Here is a 21,196-nt window from a genome sequence, read left to right as displayed (position 1 = left end):
TTTATTATCAGTTAAAATTTATTAATAGGATGTTCAATGTTAATTAACCTCCACACTGGGCTAAAATGTTATTAGCACAGATTTCTCATTCTATTATACATCAATGTATATTTAGATGGACTCCTCGTCTTTTGCTTTATTATAATGTGCCAGTATTATGACATTTATGTGATACTTGGTATAAAATAAATCTGTCAATAGGAACTGGAGATAAGGTTTCATTACAAATTGCATGATATCAGGATAAATACATCTCCTTCTCGATGAATAATCTCAGTATTTAAATATTTGCCAGATGAAATGAATTCAAGTGTTAGCAGATTGTTTTGAAGATGGGATATTTTTTTCTTATGTTAGGCTTCAGGAAAAAATTGAGGTACTGTTAAATTCTTTGCTTGCATATTTTCAAGTACATGCTCCAGTAGTGAAGAGTTTTGGGCGGGAATCGAACATGCCTAAGTTAACTAAATTTAAAAGGGATTTATTTCAGAAATGTATTCTTTGTTGCAAGAGAAAATGGCTAAACTGGATTGATATAAATCAAAGCTTAAAGGGGAGAAAGATTTATCCTTAGAATTGTCCCAAGAAGGATGGACTACTATGTGTGAAGATAGTGTGACTAAATTTGGTGAACTACAATTTTCTACATCAGTTGAATTAAACACCAGAAAAGTTAAAAAGATATGGATTTAGTCATTCAGATTTATGTATTCATTGTGGGACTCAAATTGGTACTTTTTTTTTTCAATTCTGTCTGGTTGTGTGATAAAGTAAATCTTTTTGGATAAAAATGAAACAGTTTAAGGTGGATTTATTAGAGACTACTTTAATGTTAGATCTACTGCTTTTTTTAAATGGGGTATATTCCAACTTTAACAATGGGTTTAAGAATGGATAAATCTCTAATTGAGTTTATTCAGTTCGCATTAGCATTGGTTGGGGAATGTATTGTTATTACGTGGAAAAATGATGTGGATTTAAATATGAATTGTTGGCAAAATGAAAGCTTGTATTTGTTTGGAAAAGATAACATAATTTTCATAATAATTTTTTATGTGAAGACGTGGTCTAAAATTTACAGTCTTTTGCCTCTCTTCCTTCTTAAAGAGTGGAGTAACATTTACAATTTTCCAGTCCAGACTTGGCAGACAAGGATAGATGGACTTTAAACATGAACATGGTGAGTAATTAGTGAAGCTATTCATTCAGATATACTCCTCACAACGAGGTAATTCCAAAACACCCAAGTTATAGGGTTCCACCTGAGAGACGAGGCCAATAGCCGCAGAGATCAAGACAAAGCAGAATCATACACACCATTACTACCAAGATTTACATTAGTGACATATCAGAGTCAATGCGATACTTTAAGATTAGTTACAGCACAGTAACAGACCCTTTAGGCCCACAAACCTGTGTCTCCCAATTCACCTTCAACCACCCCCATACATTATGAACATTGGGAAAAATCTGGACCCCCCTCCCCCACCCCGGGGAAAACCTAAGCACACACAGGGAGAACATAGAAACTCCTCACAGAGAGAGCAGGATTTGAACCCCATCCCTATCAATGGCAGCACAACAGAGTTGCGATTGTGCCATCCACTGTCGAACCACGTTGGATGGGAAGAAACTCAAATCAAGAAAGTCAATAAATGGAGAGCATCAATATTTTGTGAATTGGTACGGATTAGTCCAGATTTTTAGAAAATATGGATGGACTGTACTTTGCAACAACATAATAACAGTCAATACAAAAGAAGCCACAGCGAGCTTGCATGGGAGCCAGGAAGGGAAAGTAGCCACTTTATTGAAATGGAAGCAAGAGAATGGTCTCAGGAGCACGAATCCATGTGAGAGAAATTCCGGTTCACGAGCAAGTCACTAAAACCCAATGATGCCTTCCAAAGTGCATTCCGATTTGGGAATACAACGCATTCATCTCGACCTGCTTCTCCACTTTGGGCATTTTAGATCATTAATATTCCCCAGTATTCTTCAACATCTGATGATGAGGTGTTACATGTGTTGTTAAGAGGTGTAACAATGCAGCTCGCAGTATTTGCACAGCAGATATAATAAGGGATCCACCCTTCTCCCTCTCCTGCATAGTGTCTATTTAAGACAAACATTTTTTCTCTCAATTTGCCCATAATCTGCAAAGAAATGATGATGAGATCACAAGATGTTGCAGTAGAACTTCATTCATCTTTTGATTTGATCGTCTAAACAAGCTTAAAAAAAATTACAGAGCAGTGAGGGTCTGGGATGCATTGCTGGGGTGGAGATCGGGGCTGGTACAATAAGGACATTCAAAACACTCTAAGATACATGGATGGAAAAATAATAGAGGGTAATGAGTGTGAGGTAGGGAAGGGTTAGATTTGTAACGGCACTGATACACCACCATTTACAAACAATTAAAGAATACACTCACTCGTTTCTTCCAGATGGCAATCCTCCTCAGACACAACATTGCATTCTTCAACTCCCCAAACACCACCCAGCCAAACCTCTCATTGGATCAGTGCCACATGGTGATCCTGACACTCTCTCTCTACTCCTCCTGCATCCGAGATCCATCACCCATATACTGATGTTTAACACACCTGCGCACATGGGCTAATCCTCCAGCGTGATGCTTCAATTACATCATCAGCGGCAACTGGCACCATTCCCAAAGCAGGCAGATGCATCACCGTGACAGCCCCCTACCCCCACCCCCACCTCCAGCCTCCGAGCCATGCAAGGAGGCGACTGAATGGAACTGTCCCCAGTGTAGCGGTCTGGAAGGTTGACAGTTCAGCCTGATCTCGTATGATACTGCAAGACAGGCGATGCAGGGGTATGACTGGTCCTTTCGCTCTGGCCCTGATGCAGAATGTGGACATTCGAAATACACTGGCTTCAACCTGTTGATGGAAACAGTGTTACCTTTTCCATTCCTGTCAATAACAAAACACTATGGATGGTGCCATAAGACCTGGAAAGAACCATTGTTAATGGGCTAAAGTGGTTTACGAACAACATCATGTCAAAGAAACACACGAGAACACTGTTGTCAATCATTTGGCACATCCACTGGAGATGATGCTGCCACATAGGAGAACGTCAGAGTTTTATCATTTTCTCGAAGACGGTCAAGATAACTGACCTGTTCATGGAGCACTGTGTCTGGACTCAGATTCACAAACTCACCTGGCAAGGTCAGCATAGAGCCACTAAACATCCATGATCTGCCCTAAGAGCTGTAGTCACGCAAAGGAGAACCATGGGCAAACGTTCGCTCCATGTCGATGATTTGCCACCTGCTGTCAATGGTGCTTTCGATTGTCAATGAAAATGCTCAAAGACGCTGTTGGCCCTGAAATGCTTAGCCATAATTCAGGTAGTGCCCAGAGGATCAATGAGAGCTCGGACCAATGCTGACTCGAACTGAGACCCTCGATCTGTTGTAATAGTGCCCAGAACACCAAAAGGTGGAATCCAATGATCCACAAAAGCCCTAGCAATTGCCTCTGCAGAGATGCCGATGATAGGAATTTCATCCTTCCACCTGGTAGTCCTGTCCTCACCCGTGAGCAGAGAAGTACATTGCCGAGATGGCGGAAGTGGACCTTCCAAGCCACAAGGTGCACGTGCTGGAAATAGGAATCCAAAACAACAAAATGCCCCAGCTTGAATTTCATGTGCCTGGAGACTTTAGGGCGTTGACCCAGCATGCAAGTCCTTGCCCATAATCCAACATTCTGTTTAACATGAAGCCAGGTAAGATGTTCCTTCACCAGTTTGATTGATGCTCTTCCACCAGGAAGAGATAGATTGTGAAGAGAAAATCTCCTGCCTCATAGCCGCCCACACAAACAGCCTAGTCCTTCCTGTTGGGGAAAAAAAAAATCAGACCAACTTTTCTGCTGATTCATCCAGGGTCACATCTTGAAGATGGAGACCAGATTTGGTTACACCGGATGAAATCGAGATCAGTGCACCGTGCATGAGCCATGGCATTGAAATTGATGTCAGTAGTTGTATGTAATGTCGCACCTGGATTGGGCACCAATCACAGCATTCGCTTTCTCTCAGATGTCATGTGTGTCCGATGAAAATTGAAGGATGAAGTGCAAGTGCCAAATCTCCCTTGGCAAGTAGAGATACAGTATGCATAAGAGGCTGGTGGTCTGTACAAATGGTCAAAGGATGACCTTCCAATAAAAAGCTGAAATATTGGATTGGAAATTGGGATTCATGAGGGAATTACAAAGAAACATTTCCAAATTATATCTTCTACTTCAACAGTTATCTCCAAACCCAGACTTGAATAAATTAAAAGAAAGATGGGAATTGGATTTGGGAACTGAAATTGACCCTTTTTGCTGGTCTGACATTTATTGGCACAGTAATTAATGTTTTTGATGGATTAGTTAATTATAACTTATTCATCAATTATATTTAATGCCACATCAATTAATTTATTCCTAATTTTTCAAATTCATGTTTTAGATCTGAATCCCAGCTTAAAATTGATTGTGGGGAAATGCAAAATTGTATTCCCTTCGCAAATGTGACTTATAATATTAGAACTGGGTATGATACATACTTCAAAATATGGAAACCAGATTTAGATATGGGTTGGGATATCTAATGTATTCACTTCTCCACCCCACCACCACTTTTCTTTAATCTTAATGGTTGAACCTTATCATGTTGGTTTAATTCTACTATTTTATTAATATCCTGCCTTTCCTTTTGGGAGGGAATAGTTATCACAGTAGCTTTGCACCTAGATCTGCATTTGTTATCTTTTATACTTTTTTCTCTTCTCACTTTTATGTACAGTACAACATTTATTTTTTTATTCTATTTTGATCATTGTAAGTATCATTTGGATATGATTCTATTATTATATTGAACTGTATATAAAGCTATAAATATATTTTTTTAAACTGAAATGTTTCACTGCGAGATAGATAGATAAGAGTTATTGCCAAATGTCCTGAGCTGGTGACCACTTGGCTGGAACAAAAAATGCCAAAGTTTCCAATTGCCCACAGACTCGTTGTTCGAACACTGGTCCCACAGCACTGACCGATGCATCTGTGGTAAGAGAGCAAGGCCTTGGGCATTTGATGTACAACTTTAGTGGCATTTGTAAGAACAGTGTTCACATCATGGAAAGCACACACGGCATCGTCTTTCAAAATTAAGGTCTTTTTGAAACAGACATCAGATCCTTTGAGTCATTCAGTAAGAGGTAATAGAGATGCTGTGGCATTCACCAGGGAACAGCAATAAAAATTCCTCATACCTAAAAACCATCACAACTGGCCAACCTTAAAGGGGGGAGGAAATTCTCAAAATTCACGAACTTCCCATTCATCTGGCAAAATACCATGTTGCATAACTCTACGTCCCAAAAATACAAGATCAGCAGCTCCCGAAACACTTTCCTGGGATTGATCACGATGCCACATTCCTCAAGCCTCGGAAACAATGAGATAAGGTGGCTCTTGTGCTCCTCTTCATCCACACTTACAACCAGAATCTCCTCGATCAACACAAGCACCAAAAAAACCCAAGGCCAGTGAGTTTGTGGTCCATGAACCACTGGAATGTCTGAGCTGCATTCCATAGACCGAATGGTATTCTCAGAAACTCAAACATGCCGAACGGGAGCAGCACAGCTGTCTTCGTGACATCCAGAGACTCAAATGGAATCTAATAGTGAGCACGTTCTAGATCTATTTTAGCAAATGCATATTTGCCATGTAGGTTTGCTGAGAAGGCTTGTAAATTTGGAATATTGTATCAGTCAGGCACGGTGGAATTGTTCAGGGGACTATCATCTCTGCAAGGCCGCCAATCACTTGTTTTTTTTCAGAACCATATGCAACCGTGAAGCCCAGCAGCTGTCAGATCTGTGGACTACGCCCAACTCTTGCCAATCCAATCTTGCGATTTTAAGATAATCCAGGGGTATTACGAGTCTGCGTCTCAGACCCTGCCTTTATATGGTGGCTTATTGCATGTCTGTACACCGTTATGATGAGGTCACGAGGCGAGGAAAACACGAGCAAGGCTTGGAAAGGGCAGGAATCAGGTTGAAGGCTTGTCAGGCAGCAGATGGCATTGGAAGGACAACAAATGCAGCTCACTTGCATTCAAGAGCTGCAGTCCACACAACAACGTTTTTTCAAATACATCACGGAAAAATGTGACAAGAAATCCACTCCCAAAATGGAATTTGCCACATTTACAACTGAAAAACCACCCAAAAAGATTGCAAGACAGAAATGAAGCACGAGTAACCTGTGGCCATGTTTGAAAAAGAGAATCATTTGTAGCTGAAGGAACACATGACATATTAGAAAGACTATGTTCCTCAGGGATTTGAGGGACCAGCACCGATCCAAAGTGACAGATAATTTTGGAGTTTTACATAGAGATGGCAAACAAATAACCTACTCCAACAATTGCCTCGAATTGTTTCCATTTTTCTCAGTTGCCTTCGATAATCTCTCTCAAATGAGAACAAGATCCCAAGACAAAAGAACAGAACCAGGCCACCAGGCCCATTGAGTCTGCTCCGTAAATACACACTGAGCTACTCTACACTCCTTCCAATTTCCAGCCTTTTCCCCATATCCCTTCATGCCTTCACTAATGAGATACTTGTCTATTTCTGTTTTAAATACTCCCAGTGATCTGCCTTCCACTGCTGTATGAGGCAGTAAGTTCCACAGCTCCATGACTCTCTGGTGAAAGAAGTTCTTCCCAATCTCTGTTTTGGATGGATAACCTCTAATTTTTTTGTCCTCGATTCACCCACCAAGGGAACCATCTTACCCGCATCCACCCTATCTAAACCTTTCAAAATACAAAATGTCTCCATGAGCTTTCTTCTTTAATTTCCGATACCCCAATGAATACAACCCAAGAGCTGTCAAACACTCCTCGTACATTATATTTTGCATTCTGGGTATCCTCGTCATTCTCCTCTGCACCCTCTCCAACAACATCACATCCTTTCTCAGATAGGGGGCCAAAAACTGCACCCAGTGCTCGAAATGAGGTCTCACCAGTGCCCCATAGAGCTTCATTAACACCTCTTTACTCTTGTACACTATTTCTCTTGATATGAATGCCAACATAGCATTTGCTTTCTTCATTACCAATTTCACCTGGTCATTAACTTTTAGGTTTCCTTGAACAAGGACACCCAGGTCCCTTTGCACATCCAAGGTCTGAATTTTCATCCCATCCAAATAGTATGCTTCCTGTTTATTTCCACTGCCAAATTGTACAACTGTACATTTCTCAGTTTTAAACCTCATCTGCCATCATTTTGCCCAGTTTCCTAATCTGTTTATATCCTTCTGCAACTTTATGCTTTCTACACTTCCTACTCTGTCCCCTATCTTGGTGACCTCCGCAAATTTGGCCACAAAACCATTTAAACCACAATCCAAATCTTTAATTTCTTTTTCCTTGGGATATATCTATCCTGCATTCCTATTATTACTGCCACATGCCATTCCAGAATCGATCATTACTGAACCTGAATATGTTTATTGTGATAAACATCTTCTAATAAATATTCTGGATTTAATTTTGTTTTAAATCCCGTTGTGGTTCCTCTTCATCACCTCTTTGGAAGTTGAATTCACAAAATTTTCCATATATTTTTTCAGCAATAATTCTGTGGTACAGAGGATTACTCATCTTTCCTAGAGGATAAAATTTGCATTTTGATTTTGTTGACTCAACTGAACATTGTACAAGGAGAAGGCTGATTAAAATTGATTCAGTAATGATGGCCTTCAAACTTTGCATTATTGCTGTGGCTACACAGCTTGAATGATAAACTGCTGTTTCTACAGGGAATTAACTCATGGAAATGTTCTAAATACATTCATTGGAGATAGACCTCTGTGAAAATTTTACTGCCCATCGGCAACAATCCTTGAAAAGAGATGAATCATCACCCAGCAGAGCAGCCCAGGAATAGGCCATTTGGTGAACAATGTCTGTGGTGACCATGATGCTCATTTAAATTAATCCCATCTATCAGCACATGGTCCATACACATCACCCATTCCCTCTTGTTCATGTGCCCAACCAAATGCCTCTTAAATCGTGGTGATTTCACCACTATCCTGGCAGCGTGAACCAGACCCCCACCACACTGTGCAAAAACCTGCCTCACTTCTCTCCTTTTCCCCTCTCATGTTCAATATAGGCATCGTAGTATTTTTACATCTCCCACGGCGGCGGGGGAAGAAGAAATCTACCTTCTCCAGGACCACAATAATTGGATAAATTTCAACCAGGTCATCACTCAGCTTCCAATGTTCCAGAGAAAACTATCCAAATTTGTCCACCCTCTCCTCAGAGCCAATGCTCTACCCCAAGCAACCCCCTGATGAACTCTTTTTGTCATGCAGCAACTAGAATTGCAGAAAACACTCAAAATGTGGTATAACCACATTTATACTTAATGCCCTGCTCAATGAAGAATACTTTCTTTAACACCCTACACTTTTGTTGCCACTTTCAAGGAGCTCGCGCTTGCACCCCAAGATCCCTCCTTGCAATACTACTACAAGTCCTCTCCAAGTGCAAGACACTTGTCCAGATTAAACTCCATCCGCCATTTCTCTGCCCACATTTATAAGTCATCTGGTTTGGAAGGGAAAATATGAGGGGAACTGGGTGGATCAACAGGACAGAGAGAAAAACTTGGTGTGCGTAGGTTACATGAACTTGGAAAATTCCATATTCATACCATCAATTCACAAATTCAATAAGAGATGGTTCCTCTGTCTTCTGCCTCCTCCATTGTCTGGGTGAGGTGAAATACAAAGATCAGTGTGGGAATGGAATGGAACTTAAAACAGCTTGTGACCATGAGCCAAGATGGCCATTGTGATCCAAGTGGAGGTCCTCAGTCAATCTGTCATTTACTCTTGATTGGGTTTCCTGCCACAAAGGGCACGGACATGGTTGGAGGAAGTGAATTTGAAACTTTACCCTGCATGAGAATTCCTGGATGGTGGTAACTGATGTAGATTGCAGGGGAAAATGCCCGAGGACTGGGAGGAATTAGGAATATGTAATTATTTGAAAGATCTTACTGCAAGATTCATCACCAACGAGTAGGAAAGCAGCTTCACTCTATTCTCCCTCTCAGAAAGATTTAGTTAATGAACAAAACAATCTTTCAGCACAGCCAGGGGCAAAAGGGCTCTTAATTTAGACTTACAATCAACAGACTTTGAAGTTACCTACCATAAATGACTCAAAATTCAATTCTAGATTCACTTCTGGTGGAAGTATGAGAGCCAGTGGCTTGCTTAATCAGATGAGCCTATTGTGAGTTTCCATTTTAACTTTCACACCATCAAATGCAAGCCCCAGTTGTTGATTCCCAAGTATTTTCTACCCTTACCCACTTTGCAACCACACCGACCTGAAATTGGAAGAAACAACAACTAATTTTTCCATGTATAAATCATATACAAAATAATTTACCCACATTTTCACATCACTGTCGCCACTGAGGGATAACTTGTGCCCATCAGGAAACTGCACCAGCCACTTCAGGGTGCTATTTACCTTGGTGTTACTGACTCTTTTCCAGTGTTACTTTCAGACATAATGACATATTCAACATGCACAATATTTCTTTTCTTACTGACCAGAACTATAAAGCATTGTGTAAAAAAGAGAAAAGCTCAAGTCAACCAGGAGATTCAAACTCCCGACTGCAATGTTGCTGAGCACATTTGCTACATTATTGAAGTCTCACAGTACTTACAACAGATATTCAAAATCAAGCAATAACAGAAATAACAGAATATTACAGCACGGTACAAGCCCTTTGGCCCACGATGTTGTGCTGTTCTAGATATTTCTAACAAAAAAAAAAATACCCTGTAGCAGCTACTGCAGTAGATGCTACTCAATAAAGGCAAACACATACAAAGGTAGTCATCTCAAGACTGGTTTATTGCAGACATACACAGACCTTTTATTCCCTGCCTGTCAATGAGAATATTAGTGAACACCTTCTGGTCCACAGGACCAGCTGGTTAAAGCTACGAGCCATGAGTGCCCCATGCCTTTAGGCAGGGGCTTCATCTGATCCAATCACTGTACTTTGGTACCCAGCACTGTTAGCCCGCGACGTGTCAGGTAAGTCTGTGAACTGATGATTGTGGTTTGTAATACCGCGCTGTGCATCCGCTACAACCCTGTTTTTCTTTCACCCATGTATGCCAGTCTAAGAGTCTCTTAAATGCTCCTTACGTGATATTGTAATGGATAAATATATTTGGAGAATTTGGTAATATTTGGGATTTTGGTAAGATTTAGAGTAGGGTACATACATACACACACATACATTATAAAATATCTTATTTGAAAGACTGAAGAAATATTGAAGATCTCTGGAGAATGTTATTCACATTCACAAGTTGATGTTAATCAAAGAGATGTCATAAAATGAATGACCATTGTTTGGAAATGGAGCCAGGATGGCTACAAGTACTTTTCTGCAGGGTGCTTAGAGGAAAGTCACACCTGGGTTTTGTTTATCTAACAACAGCTTGAGCAGAAGAAAGAACTCCTGTTGTTTGGAATAAGAGGAATGGAACTCTGTAGTAGCTTGCAGAAATAATTACCATCTGGAAAACCCTAACGGGGCAAGGTTCATCAGTGAGACATTGAGGTGACTAATGGTGGTACCTCAGATGTGGAAATCCTGGAACAACAAATCTCTCTCTAAAAACCCTACAAGAACTATCCTGAGCGGTAAACATTTACCTTTCGAGCACCAAATCCTGGTGAAATTTATACACATTCCATTCTGTGCACAGCAGAATTGCCTGCATCCAGAGAACTTGGAAGAAGGAATAGTAAGATTGATCTGTGAACCAAATAACTTTTCTTAAATTTAAACACATTACAAACATGTGCACTTAGAATTGAAAGGGGGTTAATTTGGGTTTGTTAAGTATAGAGTTAAGTGAAAGTTTAATTCTATTTTCATGATTAAATTTGATTAAAAATAACTTCTGTTTTAAAAACCACTTGTCTTGGTGAATGTCTCTTGCTGCTGGGTTTTGGGATCTTTTGGGCTCTTAACAATATCTGTTTGGATAATGACATTGGGCCTGTTCAAAGTAGGAAATGGCTTCTACCAGCAGGAGTTTCTATTTGACAAAAAAATATTGATAGGTGTCTGGCCACATACGTTTCCTAAAAATTAATACCCTCTCCCTCCCTAAACCACATTCAGCCCTGCGACATCTTTCTACGTTGCATTACTGGGACCACCAAGGACCTGATCCATTTCCCATCTCTCCTTGCAATGCCAATATGGCAGCTGCCATTAAGAACTGTCAAATCACATTTTAATTCAACAAGTAACATGAAGGTTATCCTGACATCCTGCTTAAAAGGAAGGGTCAACAAACCTTCCTAATTTTGTCACTTCATTTTTATTTTGCTTCCCATGGGACATTAGCAAAAATGTCCCATCCATTTGCTCACCAAATTATGAGTAAAATCATGATCCCTGTTCATGAAAACCCATAATTTTCAATGTTACACAGATAATCAAGGAAGAATTCTGTAATAAAAGTGAATAAAGCATTGAAAGAATTTCCCCCTTATCAACGCTGAGATTGTAGTGCACCAAGTGACCAGGCAAGCAAAAAAGGCTAAATGACTGCAACACTTGGACAGTCCAAGATGGCACAGAGACCCCTTTACCACTGAGAAGGAGCCTGGGCCTAGCACCATGTGCGGGCTGAGATGCCCTTCACTTCCGCGTAGCGACCAGCCAGCTGGAGAGTGATGCCACAATGCAATGACGTCACTGCTGGAAGTCAGGGGCACGTCACCAGAAGTGGGTGGGCCAGTGAGCACACGTGGGGAATTTAAACCAGTAAAGCCAGTCTTTGTTTACACTCACCTTGTGGGGACGTCTCTTTATTTGGTAGCACTGCTGCAGTGGATGCTACAAATCGATAACTTCTTACTTGCTGCAACCAAACAGGTCTGCAAGAAACACCAACCTAAATAGAAAACATGACCGGAAATCCCAGAGATCATAAATTCAAAAGGATTGGTGAAATCTTTACTCTCTATTGTTAACACCAAAGTCCCTCTTTTTTTCCCAAGGCATTTGGACAAGTAACTGAGAAACATTACATTTTAGACACATGGTACGTCAGGATCAGAAGGGTTGGAGCATTATTGTTCAAGTGACACAACTTTAAAAAAATAACATCTAACTTTATGAAGAATGTGATGCTACAACAGGAACAACGGATGGAATCAGACACATTCTATGAGCATTGGGAAGCAAAGAAAAATGGATTGGTTTTCCCTCCCTTCCTAAGCGACCCAATGACCCCGACAGGTCCTCCCCAACTTGCGACCGTAATGGAGTCAAATCCCATAATGGACGCAAGTCGGAGTTTTGCCCTCGTGCGAGGAGCCCTGAAGTCTTAGAGCCTATTTTTAAAATCAAATGATTTGATAAACGAGAACACAGACACAATGCACAAAAGACCAAGGGTCCATTGGCTGGGGGTAGCCATCTTAATTTCTGTGCGCATGCGCCTGTCGTCAGTTGGCACTTGCGCAAATGTTTCACTTCGTAGCCCACAATCGGCACATGCGTATCTACAACATATGCGCGAACTCACCACGCATGCGCCAACCAGACTTGCCAATCTCCTGCCCCCGCCCCCTCCAGCTGCGAGTTACCCCGCGGACCGTGCGGCTGAGGAAGGTCACAGCGCTGCCACTAACTTCTTCCATTTTGAGCTTGCGGCGACGCGACGGACTCCGAGCAGGCGAGGCCCCCGCCAACGTCCCGCCTCCTCACAGCACGAGCCAATCAGCCCGCGAATCCGCCTATCAATCCAACCCGACTTCAGCGTCCAATCCAATAGCGGCCTCACCGAATCCGCCCATTGGCTCGTACAACTGAAGCAACCAATCAGCAAGCGTGCGAACACAAAGTCGCACCCAATCAGCATCGCAAGACAGAAGACAGGCAGTCGAAGGAACAGGAGAACCCTCAGCCCTTCCATTTCCAGCTACCCCAACAACTCAATCAAATCCTTAGATTTCATAGGATCACTTTGTCCTGGCTCCAGGATTCCTCTGATCTCAAGAAATACATAGTACCCCAACTGCAAGGGAGACTATTTATTCTCAATCTTTCCTTCAAATTTATTACTGCTTCCAATTTAATGTCTGTTACTTTTTTCAAAGTATCTGCATCTAAGTTAAATGCATATGATCCCACTAGAAATGTGTACAGCAATAAATTCATCATAAGTCCATGGATCCTAATTTCAAATTAACCTTCAATACGGGAGAGAATTCCAAGGATATTTAATTTTCATTGAAGACATTTCTTAAAGTCTAAGCAGCCGATCGGTTATTGGGAAATTGTGACACTTGGTGTTCGGCTCCTTTGCATTATCCTCTCTCGATCCCTGCTGCTGTGTCCTCTCATAATGTTGTAAGGTCATCTCCCTTTTTTCCAATGACAAAGAGATCCATATTCAAACTTTCCTTCTATCACCCGGTTAAAACATCCCAGAAACAAATTTGACAATATGTGTGCACTTCTCATTCTTCATATCAGGAAAATGGACACATGACTCCCGATGTGAAATTGGAGCGTGCACGCTGCTGTGAAGGGTGGAAAGAAGGACACACGCCCAAGAAATCAAAGTCAAAGATGCTTCATTGCACTGACAGCTCTACTTCTATTCTCTCCCTGCTGCTGTCGACAGGAGTGATGTCATATCCGTGCCGGCCTCCGATTGGTCAGTATTCCTGTCCTTGTTGATTCCTTCCTTACGGGTTGTCCCCTGGGATGAAAGTTGTTGGTCCCCATGGACTCTGCATGGTCACCACGTTCGTCAGCCATCTTGTGCATAGGGTAGATTCTGAGTTAGCATGATCCCCACCTCCCCAGAACCAGTGATTGGAGTGCTGTTCGCTGCTTTCGGTCACCTATATCTGTGTCGTGGGGGCTGAGTGGAGGCCAGTTTGCTCATGTCCAGATAGAGGGGGGATGAGGTGGTTTATGGGGGGATTTCTTTATTCTTTCTTTTATAAATGCCACGTATATTTGTATTTCATTTGTATTATTATTAATTGTGTTAATTTTTGTGCATTTAATTTATAATTAATATATTTTTAAAATGATCAGAGATCAATCCACGGGACCTAAAGAGGCCAAGAGCAACACTGGGGACACCATCCTGCCCCCCACCACCCCATATATCAATGTGATCCACTAAGATCATTGACTAAATTATCGAGGACCCCTTCACCCGGCCAACAGCATCATCCAGCTATTCCCGTCGGGAAAGAGATCCAGGAATTTCAGAGCCAGTACCACCAGGCCCAGGAACAGCCTCTTCCTCCAGGCACAGAGAACGTGGAATGATTGATGAGCTGCTCATACAAATACTCCTCGACTCTGCTATTTATTCAACAATATGGAGTTATTTTTCTGGACGTGCTCCACATGTATCATTTGTCTGTTGTGTGAGGGCTTGGTTGTGTGTTTACATATGTTTACCCCAAGAACGCTGTTTTATCAGGTCGTACTTGTGCTATCCAATGGTAATAAATTTGTCCTTGTACTTTGGAGCGGGTGCAGAAGAGATTTCCTGGATCGGAGAATGTATCTCATGAAGCAAAGTTGACTGAGTAGGGCTTTTCTCTTCCCCTCCCCCCAACCCCGCAAAATTGACTTTATTTACAAATTATTTCCAAAGAGGAAGACTGTTCCAAGTCTTTTCTCCTCCTCCTGTTGTATCCAGATATTCCCTTCACTGCACATTGCTGCATACGTCTCTGGTTACCTTCATTGCCACCACTTTGATACCCTGTGGTTACTGCCCCCCTCTGCTGTTGGAGGAGTTCCCTTTGGTCTCAGCCTCTCAATGCCCGGTAATGAGAGGGTTATGATCCATCCCCATAGTGCCTTCGTTTTGGCTGTGCCAAGCCTCCATCCATCCCTCAGCATGTACTCCTGCAGCATGGAATGTGCCAGTCGGCAGTGTTGCCGCCCTGACATCTCCACTTGCTGAAAGACCGACAGGTTTAACGTACAACACGAGAGCACAGTACAAGCACTTCGGCCCTCGATATTGTGCCGACCGATGTATTCCTACCAAAATAAAAATAACTAACCCCTTCCTCCCTCATAACCCTCCATTTTTCTTTCATCCACGTGACTCAGAGCCTCTTAAAGGCCCCTAACGTTTCAGCCTTCACCACCACCCCAGTTCTAGGGCTCGTCCCATGTCCCTGACCTGGTACACATACACTGCATCCCCTCCCCTTGTCACCCTCCTGCTGCCCCACCCTGAGGCAGTGGTGAAGGTGGTTTCTGTCCCAACAGGTGTTGGGGACCTCAACCAGGGAGCAGATCCGGGAGATGAACCGAAACTGCTCTGAATTCACATTCCCGCAGATCAATGCATGACCGTGGGCCAAGGTGAGTGACCCTATGGTGAACCGGAGCTCCAGGGGTTGTCTCCGTCCTCTGGGTCCATCCCCAATACTGTCCCCTGTCACCCACCAGACCCATCCCCAAAGCCCCCATCTCCCACCAGGCCCGTCCCCATACCCCTCCCCCCTGCTGAGATCATCCCTAAAACCCTGTTCACCACCGGGCCTGTCAACAAAGCACCTATCCCCCACCGGTCCCATCTCCAAAGCCTCTGACCCCCAATGGGCCCGTCCCCAATGCTCCACCCATTGCTTGGACTGTTCCCAGAGCTCCTGACTTCCACCAGGGCCTTCACCCAGCCCCTGTCCCCCAACATGCCCAGCCCAAAGTCCGCATCCCCACCCCACTCCCTTATTTGCCTGTACCCAAAGGCCCATCCCCCATCAGGACTGTCCTCCCTCACTGGGACCCTCTCCAATCGATCACCCATCACAACTACCCCACCCCAGTTCTCCCCCTTCTGCCACCCACAGGCCTTGGAATCTGAGCTGTTCCTGGGACCCCCAGACAATGGAGATGTGGGGAGGGCAGAGAGGTCCATCTCCTTCCTGGTGGCAGCATCCCATACCTTCACCAAGCTGGGGAATCCCTTGACCCTTTGCACAGGGATATCTGTCCCATCTGAGCCAGTCCTCTCTCTCCCCCCACCCTGGAGAATGTGGCCCAGTTCAGCTGGCTGCTACAGTAGACACTGCCCTTCACCTCTTGCCCCAGGAATCCTGCTCCCACTTGTCCTTCAATGAGCTATGTGACCACAGCCAGGAGCTTCCCCCTCCTCATGACCCTGTGGGTGAGTGGGTGGGACATGACGATGAGGTAGTAGGTGGTTGAATTGGGGTAGGAAAGTTCGGGTGAGTCCTGGGAAAGAGAGCGGTGATCATCCGGCTGTGATCATCCGGCAAAGATGGTGTGAGGCATTGAAGATAGAGTCAGTGGGCAGTCCCCTGCTGGGTCCATCCCCCACTGGGTCCATCTCCAAAACTTTCCTCTGCCAGGTCCATCCTCAATATTATCCCTCGCCGGGTCCATCTCCAATCACGTCCCCACTGGGTCCAACCCAAATACCATACCCCGCCGGGTCCATCGCCAATCCTGTTCCCACCGGCTCCATCCAAAATCCTGTCTCCCGACGAGTCCGTCCCCAATCCCACCCCCCGCCGGGTCCGTCCCCAATCCTGTCCCTGCCGATTTCATCCAAAATCCCGTCTCCAGACGAATCTGTCCCAATCCCATCCCCCGCTGCGTCCATCCCCAATCCATTCCCCCACTGCATCCAACCCCAATACCGTCCCCCGCCAGATCACACCCCAATACCATCCCCCACTGGATCCAATCCCAATCGCATCCCCACTGGGTCCTCCCAACTCCTACCGATTCTGTCCCCAATACAGTTCCCAACTCGGCCTGTCACTAATTATTTTGCCCGATAGGTCCTCCCACAAACGCAATTCCCCACAGGTCCCACCCCAAAGCCCCTGACACCCACCAAGTCCATTCCCAAAGCCATTGTCTCCCACTGGCTGGTGCCCAAAGCCCCTGCCTCCCCACTAGACCCATCTTGAAGCCCCAGCCCTCCAATGGGCCTGCCTCAAAGGCCCATTCCCCATCATGTCTGTCCTCCCACTGGACCGATCCTCTCACTAGGCTCATCTCCAATCGATCATGCATTGGAACTGCCCCACCCCAGTTACTGAACCTCCCCCTTCCCCCACCGACAGGCCTTGGAACCTGCTGCTCCAGGAACCCCCAGATGGTGGAGATGTGGGGAGGGCAGTGGTCCAGTCTCCTTGCCAGTGGCAGCGTCCCATACCTTCACCAAGCTGGAAAATCTCCCGACCCTTGGCACAGGGATATCTGTCCCATCTGAGCCAGTCCTCTCTCTTCCCCCACCCTGGAGAATGTAGCCCAGTTCAGCTGGTTGCTACAGTAAACTCTGCCCTTCACCTCTTGCTCCAGGACTCCTGCTCTCACTTGTCCTTCGACAAGCTGTGTGAGTACAGCCTGGACCTGCCCCCACCTCATTACCCTTGGCCCTGTGGGTGAGTGGGTGGGACATGACAGGGGGGTTGTAGGTGGTGGAAATGGGGTAAGAAAGTTTGGGTGAGAGCCGAGAAAGAGAGCGATGATCATCCGGCCAGGGAGAGGCATTGGGGACAGAGTCACTGGGCAGGTGTCAGAGCCTCAGGGAAACAAGGACACTGGAATTGGAAGCAATCACAGTTCATGGAAAGTCAGAGGAAGAACCCTGGGAATCATTGAGAGTGGCGAGATTAGCGTCGCGGTTAGAACAACGCTGTTAAGGGGCCAGCGAGCCGGGTTCAAATTTGACACAGTCTGTGGGAAGTTGTTCATTCTTCCCGTGTCTGCGTGGTTTTCCATCAGTTGCTCTTGGTCCTTCCACCATTTAAAATGTACCGGGGTTTGTAGATCATTGGTGTAATTGAGTGGTTGTGGCTCATAGGCTGAAAAGGGCCTGTTCCCGGGCTGCATGTGTCAATGTAAAATCTCCATCTAAAATGATAGTCCAGCCTATCATGAATTTTTTAAAGATTCAACTCAAATGACTGGTCTAGATAGACAACTCTGAAGCAGTCCTTTCGGCCCTTCTTTTCTGCTGGCCAAGCTGCTTGCAAACAGTCCATATCCCTCTCAACCTTTTCATTCCACGGACGCATTCAACTCACATTACATTGTCAATCTGTGGGCCTGTGGGAAGAAGTTATTTCCCTGCCTCGCAGCTTGATTTTGTTCCTCCATATCTCCTTCCTGATGGTAGTGGGTCAAAGATGCTGTCTGCTGGATATCTGCAGGTCTATTTATAGGCCCTATCCCTGGACAATCAGTGGCTCCTTGTCTCAAAGTCCCATCCATGTGGCCCCTCACTCATCAATCCCTCATTGGAACACAACTACCCCCTCCTTACCAACCTCAACCAGCCCTTAGTATCTTCATGACAGTTCCAGGCACCTGTTATATCGACCGTTGATGACCTGCGCCAGCTCTAATTTGGACCCTGCCTCACCTAAAATATTGGAATAACCAGCGCCTTCTCCCCTCGAGAGCCCGAGGGAATCCGCACCTTAAGCAGTGTCCTGCTGGTGCACCATCGAATGTCCTCTATCACTCCCTTCCACAGGTTCACTGCTGTTATCAGGCTCCTGGATGGACCCGACCCTGGCAAAATTACCCATATTTTCACTGATCCCTCTGTACCTCTACATTCCATCCAGGGATCAGTGTTGTGCTGTGGGACTGGTGGAGAACAAAGCACCAATATCAGGAGACAGGGAGCAGTGTAGAGAATTCCAACTCCAGGAGACAGGGACCAGCACAGAAACCCCCAGCTTTGGGAGAACGGCTGAGTTTTACACGTCTGGAAGTGGCTGGGCCTGGAAGAATACAATGCTATGTTCCAGGGTAAACTGGAACAAAAGCGAGGCAATGCACTTTGGTAAATCAATCCGCTGTCCTCTTCACAGTCAGATCTGACTACCTGAAGGTGTCGGGAAACTGGCTTGGAGGGGCTGAGGCATGCTACAAGAATTGGTCAGAGACAATTGTAAATGTCCACCAGAAATTGGGTCTGTGGGAATGACACTCCCTCTCCGTAATGGGAAAGAACAAGGTCATCAGGTGCAAGGTGCTCTCGGTACTGCTGCATGAGATGCAGGTGTGGCCCATCCCACACACCTCTGCCCTGGCAGTTACCAGAGAAGTTTCCCTCTTCATGTGGGGGTCCAAAATGAATGGAGTGGGAAGGAGGTCCATGTACGTTGCCAGACTATGGTGTTATGAGCCCAAAGGATCCCAAAACCCAGCAGCAATAGACATTCACCAGGACAAGTAGTTATATAAAGATAAGTTGTTTTTAATTATCTTTAAACATGAAAAGAAAATCAAACTTTAACTTATCTCTATTAACTAACCTTAATCCCCTTCTAAGTCTAAGCGCACGTGTATGATGTGTTTGTAAATTTAAGAAAAGTTATTTGGTTCACAGTTCAATCTCACTTCTCATTCTTCTAAATTCACTGGTTGTAGGCAATTCTGACACTGTGCACAGAATTGAACATGTATAAAGTTCATCAGGCTTTGCCACTCAGGAAAGTTCCGTTGGTTTTTCAGAGAGAGATTTGTTGTTCCAGAATTTCCACAACTGAGCTACAACCATTAGTCACCTCAATGTTTCGCTGATAAAACTTGGCCCATCAGGGTTCTCCAGATAATAACCTCTTCCTTTTAGGCTAGCACAGTTTTCCTTCCTGTTCCACTTATTTCGAGAGAAAGTTCTTGGACTACTGGGACCTTTTTTGGGAAAGCTGGGACCTATACCATAATGATGGGTGAAATTTTAATCCCAGAGGGACCAGTCTCCTGGTGGGGGCATTTGCTAGGGCTGTCAGGAGGGATTTAAACTGATATGGTTGGGGACAGAGTTTCAGGTCAGCCAGGACAGTAGGGTGAGGGTTAGTAGGATAAGGAAAGAGACAAGTTTAAATAATTTGAGGGAGGAAAAGCAGGAAGTAGTAAACAGATGTTGCAGTGAAAATTGTGAGAATGGAAGAGAGGAGGATATGCAGAAGGTAGGATGTAGGAGATCCCTGAGTTGTATTTATTTTAACGCAAGGAGCGTAGTAAGAAAGCTGGATGAGCTAAAGGTGTGGATTGACATGTGGCATTATGATGTGTGGCCATTAGCGAGACATGGTTGAAAAAAGGTTGTGACTGGCAGTTGAATGTTCCAGGATTTCGCTGCTTTAGATGTGACAGAGTTGGTGGATTAAGAGGGGGAGGTGTGGCATTAAATGTCAGGGAGGATATTACAGCAATGCTGAGGCAAGATAGACTGGAGGGCTCGTCAAGAGAGTCAGTGTGGGTAGAGCTGAAAAATAAGAAGGGTGAGGTTACTATTATGGGGTATATTATAGGCCTCCAAATGGGGAAAGGGAACGAGGAGAGCAAATGTGCAAGGAAATAGGTGGGATATGCAGGTGAAATAGGTTGGTGTTGGTTGGGGATTTCAATTTTCCAAACATCGATTGGGAAACGCAGTCAGTAAAAGGGCAGGATGGCTTAGTATTTATGCATTGTGTTCAGGATTGCTTTTTGCAGCAATATGTTGAGACGTCAACTAGAGTGGGAGCAGTGTTCGATCTGTTGTTTGGGAATGCAGTGGGGCAGGTGACAGAGGTGAGCGTTAGGGAGAACTTCGGATCCAGTGATCATTTTGACATACTCTTAAGAACTTGAAGAGGGAAATTAGAAAGACAAAAAGAAGGGATGAGGTGTCCATAGATAATAAGGCGAAGGTGAATCCTCAGGGTTTGTTCAGGTATGGGAACAGTAAAAGGAGGGTTAAACATAGAATAGGTCGACTGGATGATGGGACCAGTGAACTATGTCAGGAACCGTATGAGATGGGAGAAATATTGAACATTTTTTTCTCGTCTGTATTCACGAGGGAAACAGACATTGGGCTATACAAGATAAGAGAGGCAAAGGGGTTAGTTATGGAAAGGATAAGGATTAGTAAAGTGAGAGGTTTGGAGCTTCTTGGGTCAATTCAAGTGGATAAGTCTCCTGGTCCTGATGGGATTTTTCCCAGGACTTTAAGGGAGGTCAGGGAACAAATAGCGGGGGCAC

At 44.3% G+C, this 21,196-nt stretch overlaps 1 long non-coding RNA gene across 1 annotated transcript in view; it reads right to left on the bottom strand.

The window, feature by feature from the left end:
* LOC138745283 (uncharacterized) overlaps positions 1–10,863 on the bottom strand; it is an 83,474-nt gene extending 72,611 nt beyond the window's left edge. Inside the window, exon 1 of the long non-coding RNA XR_011346135.1 lies at positions 10,822–10,863. This is a non-coding gene — a long non-coding RNA (uncharacterized lncRNA). The remainder of the gene's footprint in view (positions 1–10,821) is intronic.
* Between the last annotated feature and the right edge of the window lie 10,333 nt (positions 10,864–21,196).

The sequence above is a fragment of the Narcine bancroftii genome, chromosome 11 (genome assembly GCF_036971445.1).
Source record: "Narcine bancroftii isolate sNarBan1 chromosome 11, sNarBan1.hap1, whole genome shotgun sequence".
In the NCBI taxonomy this organism is placed as follows: Eukaryota; Metazoa; Chordata; class Chondrichthyes; order Torpediniformes; family Narcinidae; genus Narcine; species Narcine bancroftii.
This window is presented reverse-complemented; position numbering and strand designations above follow the sequence as displayed.